The following is a 16848-nucleotide window of genomic DNA, read 5'->3' on the forward strand; positions in this document are numbered from 1 at the left end:
TTGCTTGCGTAGACCGCATGTTTGTAATCAATTTCTTTACTTGCGTAGACCGCATGTAGACCACCGCATGTTCTGCTTGCGTGGACCGCATTCTTATGTTCAAATTCATTACTTGCGTAGACTGCATGTTTTACTTGCGTAGACCGCATGTTTATAATCAATTACGTTACTTGCGTAGGCCGCATGTTTGTAACCCATTTCATTGCTTGCGTAGACCGCATGCTTATGATCAATTTCGTTGCCTGAGTAGACCGCGTGCTCCACTTACATGTCTGTGCCTTCACAGCATTGTTATGATTCCTGCTTGCTTTGCGTTGTCACGCATTTCTAAGTACATTAATATACATGTTGTTAATCACATTGTACCTGTTAAGTTTGTTTTCTTTGCAGGCACGATATTGTATGTACGGTTCATTTAAGGCTGGTGCAACCCGACGAACCGGACAGGTATGGTATACTCCGAGTGAGCCATATCGAGAATTTCCACGGTCTAGGAGACCCTAAATCCTTTGAAGGTGCAAGTCCTTCGGTGTTTGTCGTGCCCGAACGACTTTTGATAAGTTGCATTATACATGTATTTCAAGTGACTCGCGTCGTCGCATATTCAAGTTCACGTGCATCTCAAAAGCCGGGTGTTGTCGCGCATTCCATGCAACATGCATTTCATACATCATTTGCATTTCAAAAAAAAAAAAAAACCAAAAATATATAATTGCATTGTCATGCATCATCGTAAATAGTTGCATTGTCATGCACCATCGTAAATAGTTACATTGTCATGCACCATCGTAGATAGTTGCATTGTCATGCATCATTGTACTATAGTGTATATTGCATTGTAATTTGCATGCATTCACTGCATTACCTCTGCCTATGGCTTGCGCCTTTCCATGTTGAGCTTAGTCTGGTATGTGCCCATACTTTTCACGTCGAAACATAGTTCAGTAGACCGTTCTATGTTAGACACGGCTTGTATGTGTATATGCCCTTCCTAGGCAAGATTTGGTTTGGCCCGCAGGCCATATCCATCGTATCTATTTCCATTCCACTACATATTTGTAGATATTGCATTGTACATTGCATGCATTCACTGCATCACCTTCCATCTATGGCTCGCGCCTTTCCATGATTGAGTTTGGTCTGGTATGTGCCCATACTTCTCGTGTCGAAGCATAGTTCAGTGGACCGTTCTATGTTAGACGTGGCTTGTATGCGTACATGCTTTGCCTAGGCAAGATTTGGTTTGGCCCGCGTGCCATATCCATTGCCATTTCCCCAGCATTTTCATTATATATTACATTGTAGTGTAATTGTTGCATCCAACATTAGGATCGTAGTCCTTTCCCCAGTGGGTCGTTTCCCCACCTTTGTCATCCCCCCCAATACTTGTTCTTGTGTCCATTTACACTACTCATAGTTCAGTTGGTCGTTCTATGGTAGACGGACTTGTTACCTCCATCAATCTATTTGACATTTGTGTGGTTTTGAACCGCTCATGATTAGATCATGATTCAATTGCTTTGCATATAGTTTACATTGTTTCAATTGCATTGCATTTTCATTTTTATTGTTTATACATAGTTTTGTATATATTGCATATCATCTTGCATTCATTTCGCATGTTATGCATGTTGCTAACGATATTGTACCTGTTAAGTTTGCTTTCTTTTCCGACACGATATTGTATGTACGGTTCATTTGAGGCTGGTGCAACCAGACGAACCGCACAGGTATTGTATCCTCCGAGTGAGACGTATCGAGAATTGCATAATTTTCTTCCATCCTTTCTGCATTATAGTGTAGTTTGGTGTGTGCTAGCTTAAAACTGTCGCATGTGTGCTTCATTACAGCTTTTTTTGCATGATCATAAGTTATGTCTGGCTCTGTGCATTGTCTTGCATCTTGCCCCCGCCTTCGGGCGCATATCTTGTTTGTCTGAGTCTTCGGCCTTGTCAAAAATGGGTCGTCTCTGGGCTTTGACATTCACTCCCGTCATTGTTTTGACTTTCGAGTTCTGTCAAAGAGGGGCAACTGTAGACACCCCATTTTTGACCGTCCTCAAGACTTGGACGTCACCATCGGAACACTTGGTGATTACCCTTGTTTGTGTTCGTCTTGAGTTCCTGGAGGTCTCGGTTGCGCACCTTGCCTCGGGATCTCCCGACTCGACTGTGTTGTGTCTGGTTTTGCACCAAACACTTGTGTTTTGCCTTGGAGGGGCAGGGAATGCCTTGTGAGGCACCCCCACACATCACCGGCCATAGCTTGAGGCCACTGACCAGTGATTTTATGCCATCGGCAATGTATATTGCCGGTCGGCCATTTATTTTGCCAAAATGGCAATTTTGAATGGCCAATCACTGTTCATCTACTTTTAGTATATATTTTTTGCCAGCTGTGATAGCTGGCACCCACTCTGTTCTCCTCCATACACGTGTATAGAGGGATTTCCCTCTTGGATGGCTTGTTTTGGAAGCCTTACAAGAGGGAGTTGCCTATAAGAAGAGGGCTCCTCTCTTGGCATGAGGGTTAGAAAAAAATGGTTAGAGAGCTCTGATTTTTAGGTTAGGGCTTATATATATATTCTATCTCTATACCTCTCTCTCTTGAGTGCTCTAGGTGTGTTTGCTCATAGTATTGTACACAAACACACACTACCACACCTTTTCTTGGAACTGAGGCCTTTGAGAGTTGTTTTTAGAGTTTTGAAGTTGATTTGAACCTCAAGAAGCTGTTGGAGCTACATTGTTGAAGAGGGTCTACAAGGGTAAGACTTTTGTCCCTTTTTACCCCTTTTTTGCAAAGCATTTTAGCTTATCTTGCAACTATTTTTTGGCTTTGCATATAATACATAAAAGTTCTTTTTTTAAGGCCTCTAAATAGTTTGTTAAGGTTGCTTCAAGCTTTGGGGTTGTTTGACCCCTCTTAAGCCTTGTAAGGCTCCATTTTGTGCCATTTTGTCTGAGCTCCGAGACCTTGGTGTTTGGGCCTCCTCACCACTGAAATCTTGAGGGATTTCAGAGGTGAGGATGGTGCCTTGAGGTCCCAAGAAGGAGAGGGCCACCCCCTCTCCTTGTTGTCCTTGAAAAGGACCATTTTTGCCTCTCGAGGGAGCACCTAGCTTAGGCTCTTGTTGACCATGCCTTAGCTGTTATTTATGCTTATTTTGCCATGAAATAGCATTGTTTTAAGTTGGTTTTGGTACACCATGCTTGCTTAGTATACATGCCTTGTAATGCCATTTTGTTGCCTTAACATGCCTTAGGTTGTAAACCATTGTTCTAGCATGTTTTAGGCTTGGCTTTCTGAAGCTGTCATGTTTATTTTGCCATGATTAAGGTCTGTCCTTAGTTGTTTGGGTCGACTTTGGCATGCATTGTATAGCCCTTTTGCATTTTGGCTTGCTGGCCTTAAGGGTGTGAGTGTATAGAATGCATTACTTGCTTTGATTTAGTGGGTTGGGACCATTTTCCATGTCATTTCAGTCCACTTAGTATGCTTGTATGGTTGCATTTCATGGCCCCTTTGATGTGTCAAAGGCTTGTGTTGCATGCTCCATGTTTTGGTCATTGTGCATGCTTTTGAATTCAAGTCATTTAGATGCCATCTAAGTAATCTTTTGGGCTTTGTTTTAGGTGCTAAAACTCTGTTTTGGGTCATTGGATTCATGCCATGTTTGGTTTTGTTAAGTATGGTTCAATACCCCTTTAGCTTCCTTTGAACCTTGGACTTTGCTTGCATACCTCGATTGCATTGTTTGGGTTGGTTTGGCACCATGTTCTTGCATGATTTTCAAGGCTTAATTTGCATGCTATGTGTCCATGTTTGCATCCTCTTGAGTGTGCTTGAGAATTGCTTTTTAATGCTTGAAGTGTCGGAGATCATTTGCATGCATGTTTGTGTGCCTATTAGTCCTTCATTTTTGAGCACCTTGACCACTGTTTTAGACCTAATAAGGGCTGCCTAAACCACGCTTAAGTCCATCCTTTGCTTGTTTTCGTGCTTGCCTTGCATATTTGCTTGCATACTTGCCTAAATACATTGCATTGCCATGTTGCATCCTTAGCTCGCATGCCTAGGTTGCATTGCATTGTGCATGCATTGCCTCACCTCTTGAAGTGAGTCATGATAGAGGTAGAAGTCCCTTGGTTTGACTATGTGCATTGCATTACATTTGAAATCAACATGCATAACTTGGTCTCTTGGGTCATCACGCATTGAAATGCGCGATTGATGGTCCGAGAACCAAGGACCATGTCCCTTTGAGTCATAAACATGATAAGGGATACGGTTGGTGCATACATTGCTTGAATTGCATTGCCATGCAAAGCTCTGTCCTCTGCTGCTGTCAGACAGATTCTGCAGGAACTTTTTGCCGATCGACTGCACATAGTGCCGACCGGCAATCCATCCGTGGCCGATAGTTTCATCAACAGCCGATGATCACATCTTACTGCCGGTGGCCATTCTCCTCAGCCGGTGGTGTCTCCCAATGTCTAGGGAGGCAATTCTGAGACTTTGGAAGTTTTCAGAAGGGCAAAGCAGGGAAAACAGAGGCAGCTTGCGCATGGCAGCGGACTTCTGAGCAAGACCTAAGCACGCGTGCATTGAGCCCTCTTCCCGAGCCCTTTTTTTTTTCTTGCTATCTTAAGTTGATTAATTTGTTTAATTAATTTAGTTGGTCTGTAATAATTAATTAGCTAGGTTAGTTAATTCATTATTCGAATTGTATCATTCTTTTGGTCCCTCCAAGCGAGGGCGAATTTGTAATAAGTGTGGGTGAGTGTGTGCATGTCTTCCAACCCCCACTTCTTTCTCCCTTTTACTTACCTGCTTTGATGGTTAGTAATAGGACATGTTTAATTTAGCATACCTTATGCTATGCATGCGTGCATCATTCATCAGTATTGCATGCACCGGGCTCGGCGCATCATGCTAACTGCATCAGTATTTCAAATCTAACTTGAATACATGCTACTTGTGCATTTTCACATGTCATTCATAGACTAGCTGAGCCTACTCTAGTGACATTCTGCATGCGTTGCATTAGACATTTAAACATGGACTTGGATGATCCATTGATTGCTAACGAGTTCTTTGTTTTGGCACGGAGTACGATGTAAGTATTTATGCTTTAGCATCCTTGCATGCGTGTAAGTGTTGCCATGATAGCATGATTACCATGAGGCTAGCTACTTATGTGATATAAACTGCTTGAGTGCCTGTGGGTGAAGGTTGGATTGTCTGAGTTGGAATAGCTCATTGAAATCCGCATTTTAGCCTACTAGCGAGTAGCAGATTCCAAAACATTTTTCCAAAACAAACGGATATGCAATGCTTACTCCCAAATTAGGCAATCTAGTCTATACTTTTGTGCTGTGCGCATAACATAGTAATTCTAGGCTAATAATCGGGATAAGAACACATAACGTTTTCAAAAACGGATATCATGGTTAGTAGAGGCCGATCTTCGGATCGGGCGAGAGGGGGTGCTCATAGCTGACCTTCCCCAATCGTACCCAAGTTCCCGAGCCGAGGCAACTTTGGTGATGACGGACACGTGGCCTTTGGCACCGAGTCAGGGTTTCCTAAATTCCCCCTTAAAAAATATTTAGGTGACGACTCTGTATCTGGCAAAGCAGTCCATGTTTGACACTTCTTTTCAAAAATCTGTTTCTCAAAACGATTTGCCGGATTTGGACTCTTTGGTTCAGATTAAGGACCGTGACACAAGTCGAGTCCGAACTGTAGCGGGGTCCCTCGCGGACGTGTTACATGACCGCATGTTTATAATTAATTACGCTACTTGCGTAGACCGCATGTTTTGCTTGCGTAGACCGCATGTTTATAATTAATTACGCTACTTGCGCAGACCGCATGTTTGTAATCAATTTCATTACTTGCGTAGACCGCATGTTTGTAATCAATTTCATTACTTGCGTAGACCGCATGTTTTGCTTGCGTAGACCGCATGTTTTGCTTGCGTAGACCGCATGTTCTGCTTGCGTGGACCGCATTCTTATGTTCAAATTCATTACCTGCGTAGACCGTATGTTCTACTTGCGTAGACCGCACGTTTGAAACCAATTTCATTGCTTGCGTAGACCGCACGCTTATGATCAAATTTCGTTGCCCACGTAGACCGCGTGCTCCACTTACATGTCTCTGCCTTCACAGCATTGTTATGCTTCCCACTTGCTTTGCGTTGTCACGCATTTTCAAGTTCATTAATATGCATGTTGTTAATCACATTGTACCTGTTAAGTTTGTCTTCTTTGCAGACACGATATTGTATGTACGGTTCATTTAAGGCTGGTGCAACCCAACGAACCGGACAGGTATGGTATACTCCGAGTGAGACATATCGAGAATTTCTACGGTCTAGGAGACCCTAAATCCTCTGAAGGTGCAAGTCCTTCGGTGTTTGTCGTGCCCGAACGACTTTTGATAAGTTGCATTATACATATATTTCAAGCGACTCGCGTCATCGCATATTCAAGTTCACGTGCATCTCAAAAGCCGCGCGTTGTCGCGCACTTCAAAATCATGCATCATCATGCATTTGCATTTCAAAAACAAAAACAAAAAAAATAGTGCATATGTCGTGCACCATTGTAAATAATGCATATGTCATGCACTTCCACTGTAAATATTGCATTTCCATTCCATTGCATATTTGTAGATATTGCATTGTAGCTTGCATGCATTCACTGCATCACCTCCGCCTATGGCTTGCGCCTTTCCATGTTGAGCTTGGTCTGGTATGTGCCCATACTTTTCACGTCGAAACATAGTTCAGTAGACCGTTCTATGTTAGACACGGCTTGTATGCGTACATGCCTTTCCTAGGCAAGATTTGGTTTGGCCCGCAGGCCATATCCATTGTATCCATTTCCATTCCATTGCATATTTGTAGATATTGCATTGTAGCTTGCATGCATTCACTGCATCACCTCCGCCTATGGCTTGCGCCTTTCCATGTTGAGCTTGGTCTGGTATGTGCCCATACTTTTCACGTCGAAACATAGTTCAGTAGACCGTTCTGTGTTAAACACGGCTTGTATGCGTACATGCCTTTCCTAGGCAAGATTTGGTTTGGCCCGCGTGCCTTATCCATTGCCATTTTCCCCAACATTTTCATTGTATATATTACATTGTAGTGTAATTTTTGCATCCAGCATTAGGATCATTGTCCTTTCCCCAGTGGTTCGTTTCCCCACTTATGTCATCCCCCCCAATACTTGTTCTTATGTCCGTCTACATTACTCATAGTTCAGTTGATCGTTCTATGGTAGACGGACTTGTTACCTCCATCAATCTATTTGACATATGTATGGTTTCGAACCGCTCATGATTGGATCATGATTCAATTGCATTGCATTTTCATTTACATTGTTCATACATAATTTTGTATATATTGCATATTATTTTGCATTCATTTTGCATATTATGCATGTTGCTAACGATATTGTACCTGTTAAGTTTGCTTTCTTTTCAGGCACAATATTGTATGTACGATTCATTTGAGGCTGGTGCAACCAGACGAACCGCACAGGTGTTGTACCCTCCGAGTGAGACATATCGAGAATTGCATAATTCTCTTACATCCTTTCTGCATTTGTAATGTAGTTGCATTGGTGTATGCTAGCTTAAAACTGTCGCATGTGTGCTTCATTATAGCTCTCTTTGCATGATTATAAGTTATGTCCGGCTCTGTGCATTGTCTTGCATCTTGCCCCCGCCTTCGGGCGCATATCTTGTTCATCTACTTTTAGTAGATATTTTGTGCCAGCTGTGATAGCTGGCACCCACTCTGTTCCCCTCAATACACGTGTATGGAGGGATTTCCCTCTTGGATGGCTTGTTTTGGAAGCCTTACAAGAGGGAGTTGCCTATAAGAAGAGGCTTCCTCCCTTGGCATTAGGGTTACAAAAAATTTCAGAGGGGTTTTGGATTAGGGTTAGGGTTGATACATATTTCCTATCTCTATATCTCTCTTTTGTGTGTGTCTAGTGTGTGTTTGTCCATACTATTGCACACAAACACATAGTGTTACACCTTCTCTTGGTTGTTGAGGGACCAGAGGGTTGTTCTTGGTGTTCTTGACTAGATTTGAGCTCAAGGAGGCAACAAGATCATCATTTGTGAAGGAGGACTTCAAGGGTAAGAAACTAGCCCCTTTTACCCCATTTTTGCACACTACTTTTACCTATCTTGCAACTATTTTTTGGCTTTGCATATAATACATAAAAGTTCTATTTTTAAGGCCTCTAAATAGTTTGTTAAGAGTGTTTGAAGCTTTGGGGTTGTTTGACCCCTCTTAAGCCTTGTTTGGCCCTTGTTTTGTGCTATTTTGTGTGAGCTCCGGGACTTTGGTGTTTGGGCCTCCTCACCACTGAAATCTTGAGGGATTTTAGTGGTAAGGATGGTGCCTTGAGGTCCCAAGAAGGAGAGGGCCACCCCCTCTCCTTGTTGTCCTTGAAAAGGACCATTTTTGCCTCTTGAGTGAGCACCTAGCTTAGGCTCTTGTTGACCATGCCTTAGCTGTTATTTATGCTTATTTTGACATGAAATAGCATTGTTTTAAGTTGGTTTTGGTACACCATGCTTGCTTAGCATACATGCCTTGTAATGCCATTTTGTTGCCTTAACATGCCTTAGGTTGTAAACCATTGTTCTAGCATGTTTTAGGCTTGGCTTCGTGAAGCTTTCATGTTTATTTTGCCATGTTTAAGGTCTGTCCTTAGTTGTTTGGGTTGACTTTAGCATGCATTGCATAGCCTCTTCGCATTCTAGCTTGTAGGCTTCAAGTATGTGAGTGTATAGCATGCATTACTTGCTTTGATTTAGTGAGTTGGGACCATTTTCCATGTCATTTCAGTCCACTTGACATGCTTATATGCTTGCATTTAATCCTCCTTCAATGTGTTTAAAGGTTGTTACCTTATGCCCCTTGTTTAGGCTTCGGAGTATGCTTGCACTTTTAGACCACTTAGATGCCATCTAAGTGCACCCTTGGCTTTGCTTAAGTCTGCATTTGACTTGTTTTAAGTCCCCTTAGCGTTGTGAGGTTTGGTGGACTTGGCCTTTGTTTAAGCCTCCTTGGCTTGTCTTAAGCACTTGGGCCATTGTGGCATGTTTTGCTTGTCTTGTTTAAATTGATTTGGCATCACCTTGTAACATGATTTTAGAGCTTAATGCATGCTATATGTCCATGTTTGCATCCTCTTGAGTGTGCTTGAGAATTGCTCTTTGATGCTTGAAGTGTTGGAGATCATTTGCATGCGTGTTTGTGTGCCTATTAGTCCTTCATTTTTGAGCACCTTGGCCACTGTTTTAGGCCTAGTAAGGGCTGCCTAAACCGTGCTTAAGTCCATCATTTGCTTGTTTGCATGCTTACCTTGCATGTTTGCTTGCATACTTACATAAATGCATTGTATGCCCATGTTGCATGCTAGCTCACATGCCTAGGTTGCACTCCATCTAGCATGCATGCCTTGCTCCTTGATTTAGTGATGGGAGTTGGGCCTTTGTTTGTTGGTTTGCATTGCATTTGAAATCAACATGCATAAATTGGTCTCTTGGGCCATCACGCATTGAAATGTGCGATTGATGGTCCGAGAACCAAGGACCATGTCCTTTTGAGTCATAAACATGATAAGGAATATGGTTGGTGCATACATTGCTTGAATTGCATCGCCATGCAAAGCTCTGTCCTCTGCTGCTGTCAAACAGATTCTACAGGAACTTTTTGCCGATCGACTGCACAGAGTGTCGACCTGCAATCCATCGGTGGCCGATGGCCACCAAATCACAGCCGATGATGATTCCCTCCAGCCGGTGGCATTTCCCAACATCCAGTGAGCACATCCTGAGACTTTGGTAGTCTTCAGAGAAGCAGAGCAGGGAAAACAGAGGCGGCTTGTGCATGGCAGTGGACTTCCGAGCAAGACCCGAGCACGCGTGCATTGAGCCCTCTTCCCGAGGCCCTTTTTCTTGCTTTCTTAAATTAATTAATTTGTTTAATTAATTTAGTTGGTTTGTAATAATTAATTAGCTAGGATAGTTAATTCATTATTCGAATTATATTATTCTTTTGGTCCCTCCGAGCGAGGGCGAATTTGTAATAAGTGTGGGTGAGTGTGTGCATGTCTTCCAACCCCCACTTATTTCTCCCTTTTACTTACCTGCTTTGATGGTTAGTAATAGGTCACGTTTAATTTAGCATACTTTATGCTATGCATGCGTGCATCATTCATCAGTGTTGCATGCACCAGGCTCGGCGCATCATGCTAACTGCATTAGTATTTCAAATCTAACTTGAATACATGCTACTTGTGCATTTTCACATGCCATTCATAGACTGGCCGAGCCTACTCTAGTGACATTCCGTATGCGTTGCATTAGACATTTAAACATGGACTTGGATCATGCATTGATTGCTAACGAGTTCTTTGTTTTGGCATGGAGTACGATGTAAGTATTTATGCTTTAGCATCCTTGCATGCGTGTAAGTGTTGCCATGATAGCATGATTACCATGAGGCTAGCTGCTTATGTGATATAACTGCTTGAATGCCTGTGGGTGAAGGTTGGATTGTCTGAGTTGGAATAGCTCATTGAAATCCGTGTTTTAGCCTACTTGCGAGTAGCAAATTCCAAAACATTTTTCCAAAACAAACGAATATGCAATGCTTATTCTCAAATTAGGCAATCTAGTCTATACTTTTGTGCTGTGCGCATAACATAGGAATTCTAGGCTAATAATCGGGATAAGAACACATAACGTTTTCAAAAATGGATATCATGGTTAGTAGAGGCCGATCTCCGGATCGGGCGAGAGGGGGTGCTCATAGCTGACCTTCCCCAATCGTACCCAAGTTCCCGAGCCGAGGCAACTTTGATGATGACGGACATGTGGCCTTTGGCACCGAGTCAAGGTTTCCTAAATTTCCCAAAATAAAATATTTAGGTGGCGACTCTGTATCTAGCAAAGCAGTCCATGTTTGGTACTTCTTTCAAAAAATCTGTTTTCTCAAAACGATTTGCCAGATTTGGACTCTTTGGTTCAGATTAAGAACCGTGACACAAATCGAGTCCGAACTGTAGCGGGTCCCTCACGGACGTGTTACACCTCCCTTCCTGCGAAAGTTGTCAGCGTCCACGCCATCAGTGAATTGGATCACCTCATGGAAGGAGAGACTCTCTGTAGCTCTCATAGATGTCAGGGGGCCATAGGAACTACCGACTCAGGCAAACCCGTAGTCTGGCGCACGAATCGCTTGCCCAAAAACCAGACTCGACAAATCGGGCCCTCCAGTAAAAGCCGAAAATGGGAGGCCCCCCAGGTTCTGGCGTACTGGTCTCAGACTCCAGCCGGCATTGTCGCCCAAGTTTGCCAGGTGATCTGCAAACAAGGAATATACAGATTGTTAGTCTTCGTCAGCTGTCAACTGTCGATAAAGCAAAAATAACTGTGAGTTTTGGGTTACCTCCTCCACAGTCACTGTGTCAAAATATTGGCGAAAGAATGAGGTCTCCCAGGTCCTATGCAGGCATCTATCGTTGTATAAACGAGAGTATGACACAACGAGGGGAATCTCTTCCATCGAGAAATATGCATATACCCAGAGCAAGGGTCGTGAAATACGCATATACCCAGAGCTACAAAGAAAAGGCAATAATGAGTATACAGTGTATAGATACAGAGAATACAGAATGCAGAATGCAGAAAGTAGAATGTATAGGATAGTGTACAAAAAGTACAGATGCAGAGAATGCAGAATGTGCGATGCATAAGGCACAATATATAGATGTAAAGAATGCAGTATACAGTGTACAGAAAGTGCAAAGCAGAATGCACAGAAATAGAAGATAGAAAATGTAAAGCAGAAATGTAAAGCGTACCTCTTAGGCTTGCCATTAGCGCCCAACCTTGTCCCCCCTCCTACGGGATGTCGAGCTCATGTAGCCGTAGAATGTGGCGAGGCTAGCTCTTTCCCAGCCATAAAATCAGACCTGAGGTAGGGCGCTCAGTAGATACAGTCCTATGGTGTTCCACCTGTTCACAAACAAGGTGGTACCGAAAAGGAACATCAAAAAGCCCCAAACATAATGCTCAGTCTCCTCTAGGGTCCGTAGCTCACTTTTGTGAAAGTGCTCATCCAACCAACTATATCGGACCATGGCCAGTCTGAAGAGAGGTGGGCGTGCTCCCAGCAAGTATAGCCAGGCGACCTTCCACTCGCCCATATCCATGTCATAAGGGATCGAATCACTCCTTACTTATACGTCCGTGAGCATGGAGAAGTCATAGGGAGTCATCGTCATCTCCCTGGCAGTGGAGAAGTGGAAGGAGTTGGTGGTATCCCACCATCGCTCCACCAGTGCGCCAAAAAATGATCGGCTCGCGATGTGGCATGATAGCCCATTGCAGAATAGGCCGAAGTCGGCCTCATCGGTGATGTCGCGTATGCCGGCAGGAAGCTCCAGATACCAGTCCGTCGTTGTCGTTGCTCTGTAGCCCCTGATGGAGCGAGAGTCCTCTTGTGATCAGAACAGTGATATGCAGTGATATAAGAATAGGCAGATAAAAGGCAGTGTAAGAAATACAGTGCAAGAGTGTGATTAAGGCAAGAAATGTAGCGAGAGGTAATAAATGTAGTGTAACCATACAGTTGAAGTAGGAAATATAGTTGAAGTAAGAAACACAATGTAAAGTGAAGAAAACATGAGAATACAATGTGTACCTCGGTGGCCCCGTGGGACAAATGGGAGTCTGGCTCCCGTAGCAAGAGATCCTCCGGTGCACGTCGCGCGAACTTGCAGAAATGCCTTATGCCCCCGGGTGGCAGTACATGTGTCTGGGGATGGTATGTTGTCGGATTGAAGGGGCGTACTCCCAGCGGTAATATCTCGGGCTCAGGCTCAGGAGCGAAATCTGCCTCCATCTCTGCCGGAGGTGATAACTGGGATGGAAACTCGATGGGAGCTCCGTCATGGGGGAGATTGTCTGCTATCTGGAAATAAGATGAAAAAGTGGTTGAAAATGATGAAAAACGGAGGAAAAATGACAAACTTGGAAAAAGTCAACCATAGGAGAGAGAAAATGAAAGGAAAAGTCAAAACCCAAGAAAAGGCACAAAACTCGAGAGAAACTCGAGGGAAACAAGCTTCAAGTGGTGAAACTCCAAGAAAAAGCACCGAAATCAAATTTCAACCGGTTCAAAATGGAGAAAACAAAAAGGGTTTAGCAAATAAACTTCGCATGGGGCGTTGGAAAATGCATAGAAAGCCTAGATCTAGAGAGAAAATGCACCTAGAAAGACAGAGGGAAGAATTTTGGATGTGGGGTTATGAGGAAATGAAGTGACAAGCCCTATTCTTAATGACCCGCTGGTGAAAAGACCAAAATGCCCGAATCTGTCGCGGGTGGTCAGCAATAGCAATTCAAGGCTGGAAGGTGGCCGGCAGCCCCCTCCAGTGGCCGAAAAGTTGCCTGTGGCTCTCTCTAGTGTCCTAATGCTGTTTTGTACCTCTGTTTCCTGAGTGGTATATGAGAGGTGCTTGATTTGGAAGCTTACAACCGCATTTCGGCGTGTGACTATGTCCCATTTGCCACTGTGAACGAAGAGTATCCTTTTGTTGTTTCTGAGCCTTCAAGAGGACAATCAGAGGTTGCGTCAAGTATTTGTTTTTTTTAGTTTAATCGAAATGGCATCTTTGTCATCTTTTCTTTGTTTTCTCATGTACGTACGTTGCACGCATCCCTTGCATATTTTTTTGAATTGTGCATAGAACATGCTCATGTCACTCATGCAAAGAATATGCATCTCATTTATCCTGGTTGTTTATCTCACATAGAACATGCATTTTCACTGCATCGCACTTGTTAAGTTCTTTATTTTCTTCCTTTGCTAACACAGAAAAATGATATTGTATGTACGGTTCGTTCACTTTGTGCATCTATTGCACTCATTCACTTTGTGCATCTATCGTATACTAACCGGCAAACAATATTGTATGTAAGTTTCATTCAGAGAAGTTTTGGTTAAATTCAGTTGTATATCGGTAGGAGAACCTACATCATTATTTTGTGCATCTGTCGCACTTGTTCATTTCATGTATATATTGCACACCACTCTCAAGTATCTCGGGACGTGTGAAACACGGCCCCGAGCGATTTTTTGTTTCTCAAGACGCGTGACGCGTGGCCCTGGGCGGGTTTTATCTCGGGATATGGAAAACATGGCCTCGAGCGATTTTCATTTCTCAGGATGCGTGAAACGCGACCCTAGGCGGGTTTTATATCGAGACGTGTGAAACAAGGCCCCGAGCGATTTTTGTTTCTCAGGACACATGAAACGCGGCCCTGAGCGATTTTTTGTTTCGAAGACACGTGAAGCACAGCCCTGGGCTGGTTTTATCTCGGGACGTGTGAAACACGGTCTCGAGTGGTTTTTGTTTCTCAGGACGCGTGAAATGTAGCCTTGGACGGGTTTTATCTTGGGACTTGTGAAACACGGCCCAGAGCAGTTTTTGTTTCTCAAGAAGGTGAAACGCGACCCTGGGCGGGTTTCTTCTCAGGACGCATGAAACGCAAGCCTAAACGATTTTTCTTATCTCTTAGGACGCGTGAAATGCAACCTTGAGTGGCTTTTATCTCAGGACATGTGACGCGTGGCCCTGGGCGGGTTTCATCTCGGGACACGTGAAACGCGAGCCTGAGCGATTTCTCTTATTTTATCTCGGGACATGTGAAACTTGGCCCTGAACAGTTTTTCTTGTTTCTCGGGACATGTGAAACATGGCCCCAAGTAGTTTTCTCAGTTTCTGGGGTTGCGTGAAATGCAATCTTGAGCGGTGTATTCTTTCCTCACCTTTTGTTTTGGCACAGTTAGGGTTCGGTTTTATCTTCTTTTTTCATGAAGCTGCTCATTCATATTCTATTATCTTGATTATTGTATCATCCTTGTTTATTGCATGTTGTTATTACTTATTGCATCATCGTGCATGATCATGAGTTTTCAAAATCATTGGCTTTGCGAGGCATGTATGTCCAACCGTCAAACTGCTTTGCATGCATGTCATTTGCATCGCCCCAGAACTATGCTGGTTTGATTCCTTGTAAAGGGATATGTAAGCAGCTTGTGGGCGTAACTGTTCTTGGTCTTGTTTGTTTGTCCAAGTCTTCGGCCTTGTCAAAATAGGTCGTCTTCAGGCTTTGACATTCACTCATGACATTTCATGACTTCCAAGTTCTCTCAAAGAGAGGCAACTGTAGACACCCTATTTTTGACCGTCCTCAAGACTTGAACATCATCGCTTGTGTACTCGATTATTATGACTGCATGTGCCGTTTTAGTGCCCGAAGTCCTTGGTGGAATGCCCTCTCTTTAAGCCTTTAAACTTTGTCCATTGTATGCCGTGTTTTGGACCAAAGCCTTTAAACCCTATCCAGCCGGCCACTGTTTGAAGCTGCTAGCCACCAATTGTGCTTGCCAGCCATCGAAGTGGCCTACCGGTCATCAATGTCTTTTTTCAGATATTTTGTTGACAGTTGTGCCAACTGTTGACACAATTGGCTGCATCTCCGTACACGTGTATGAAGGGATATATCTCAGCCAAATGCATGTTTTTCTATATATAGGGGGTCTCCTCCCCATTTTTGAGGGTTAGAATTTTTGGAACAAAAATCTCTCTCTCTCTCTCTCTAGATTTCTCTCTCTCTCTCTCTCTCTTGCAAATTTGTGCACATTAGCCTACATACACTACACTTTTGCCTACACTTCCTTAATCAAAGTTGATCACCTTTGGACTGAGGTTCTTTGAGGCCTTCTTGGAGCTCTTGAAGGTGGTCTTGTCTTCAATTATTGCCTAGAATTGATCTTTGCTTCAAGTGGTATAACACTTGTCCTTTTAGCTTGTTTTGCATACTTGTTTTTCTATCTTTTCCCACTGATTTTGGGTTGTTTTTGGGCTGTCAAACCCCTGTTTTTGTGGGCTGAAATTTGTGGTTTTAGGCCATTTAAGGTTAGGGGGCGGTTTATCCTTCTTTATTCCTTGTTTGTAAGGCCTTTCCAACTTTGTTTCCCACTTTCAAACTATCTTTTTTTGGGCTTTCGAACATTAAATTTCAGAGTATTTTCAGTGGTGAAAATCATGTTTTGAAGTCCAAATTTGGAGGGGTTAGCCTCCCCTCCTTGTGTCTTGTTTGCTACCCTAGATAGTTCGATATGTTAGCTTATTTTTCTATCCATTTGCAGCTCAATTTCAGCATGTTTTAGCCTCTGTTTTGGACTGTTTTAACTCTATTTTTGGTTAGTTGTTGTTTTGCATGCTTCTAGTGTAAGTTTCCTCACAAGCTTCGTGTTTTAGGCCTTTAGACACCACTTGTTTGAGTTGATTGCATGTTTTAGTACTTTTCTCACTTAATTTCAACAAGCATAGTCTCTGTAACCTCCCTCATTTCTTGACTCTTTGTTTGCTTTGAGGGTTGTTTCAATCTTAGGACTGTTTAAGCTTGAGATTGAGGTCCATGCTTAATGGTTTAATCCTCTTTTAGGGGTTCATTATCAACAGCATGGCATCTCTCTCTTGCCTTAAACTACCCCTTGTTTGACTCTTCCTTCTCTTTTAGAGGACTCAACTCACCAATGGATTTAATTGGTTAAAGAATGGAAGGGTAATTAAAATGAGTAACTAAAAGTGGAATCTAAAATTGTGCAAAGATAAAAATTGATTGTGTTTTGGTGTGTTCAATCGGACGTTAATTGAACACAAGGAAAATTGGGGCATTTCATACTCAAAGTGATAAAATGTGCCAAGTTTCCTAGGTCTCCATTGCCCT

The sequence above is a fragment of the Camellia sinensis genome, chromosome 9 (genome assembly GCF_055761805.1).
Source record: "Camellia sinensis isolate YWXY chromosome 9, ASM5576180v1, whole genome shotgun sequence".
Classification (NCBI taxonomy): Eukaryota; Viridiplantae; Streptophyta; class Magnoliopsida; order Ericales; family Theaceae; genus Camellia; species Camellia sinensis.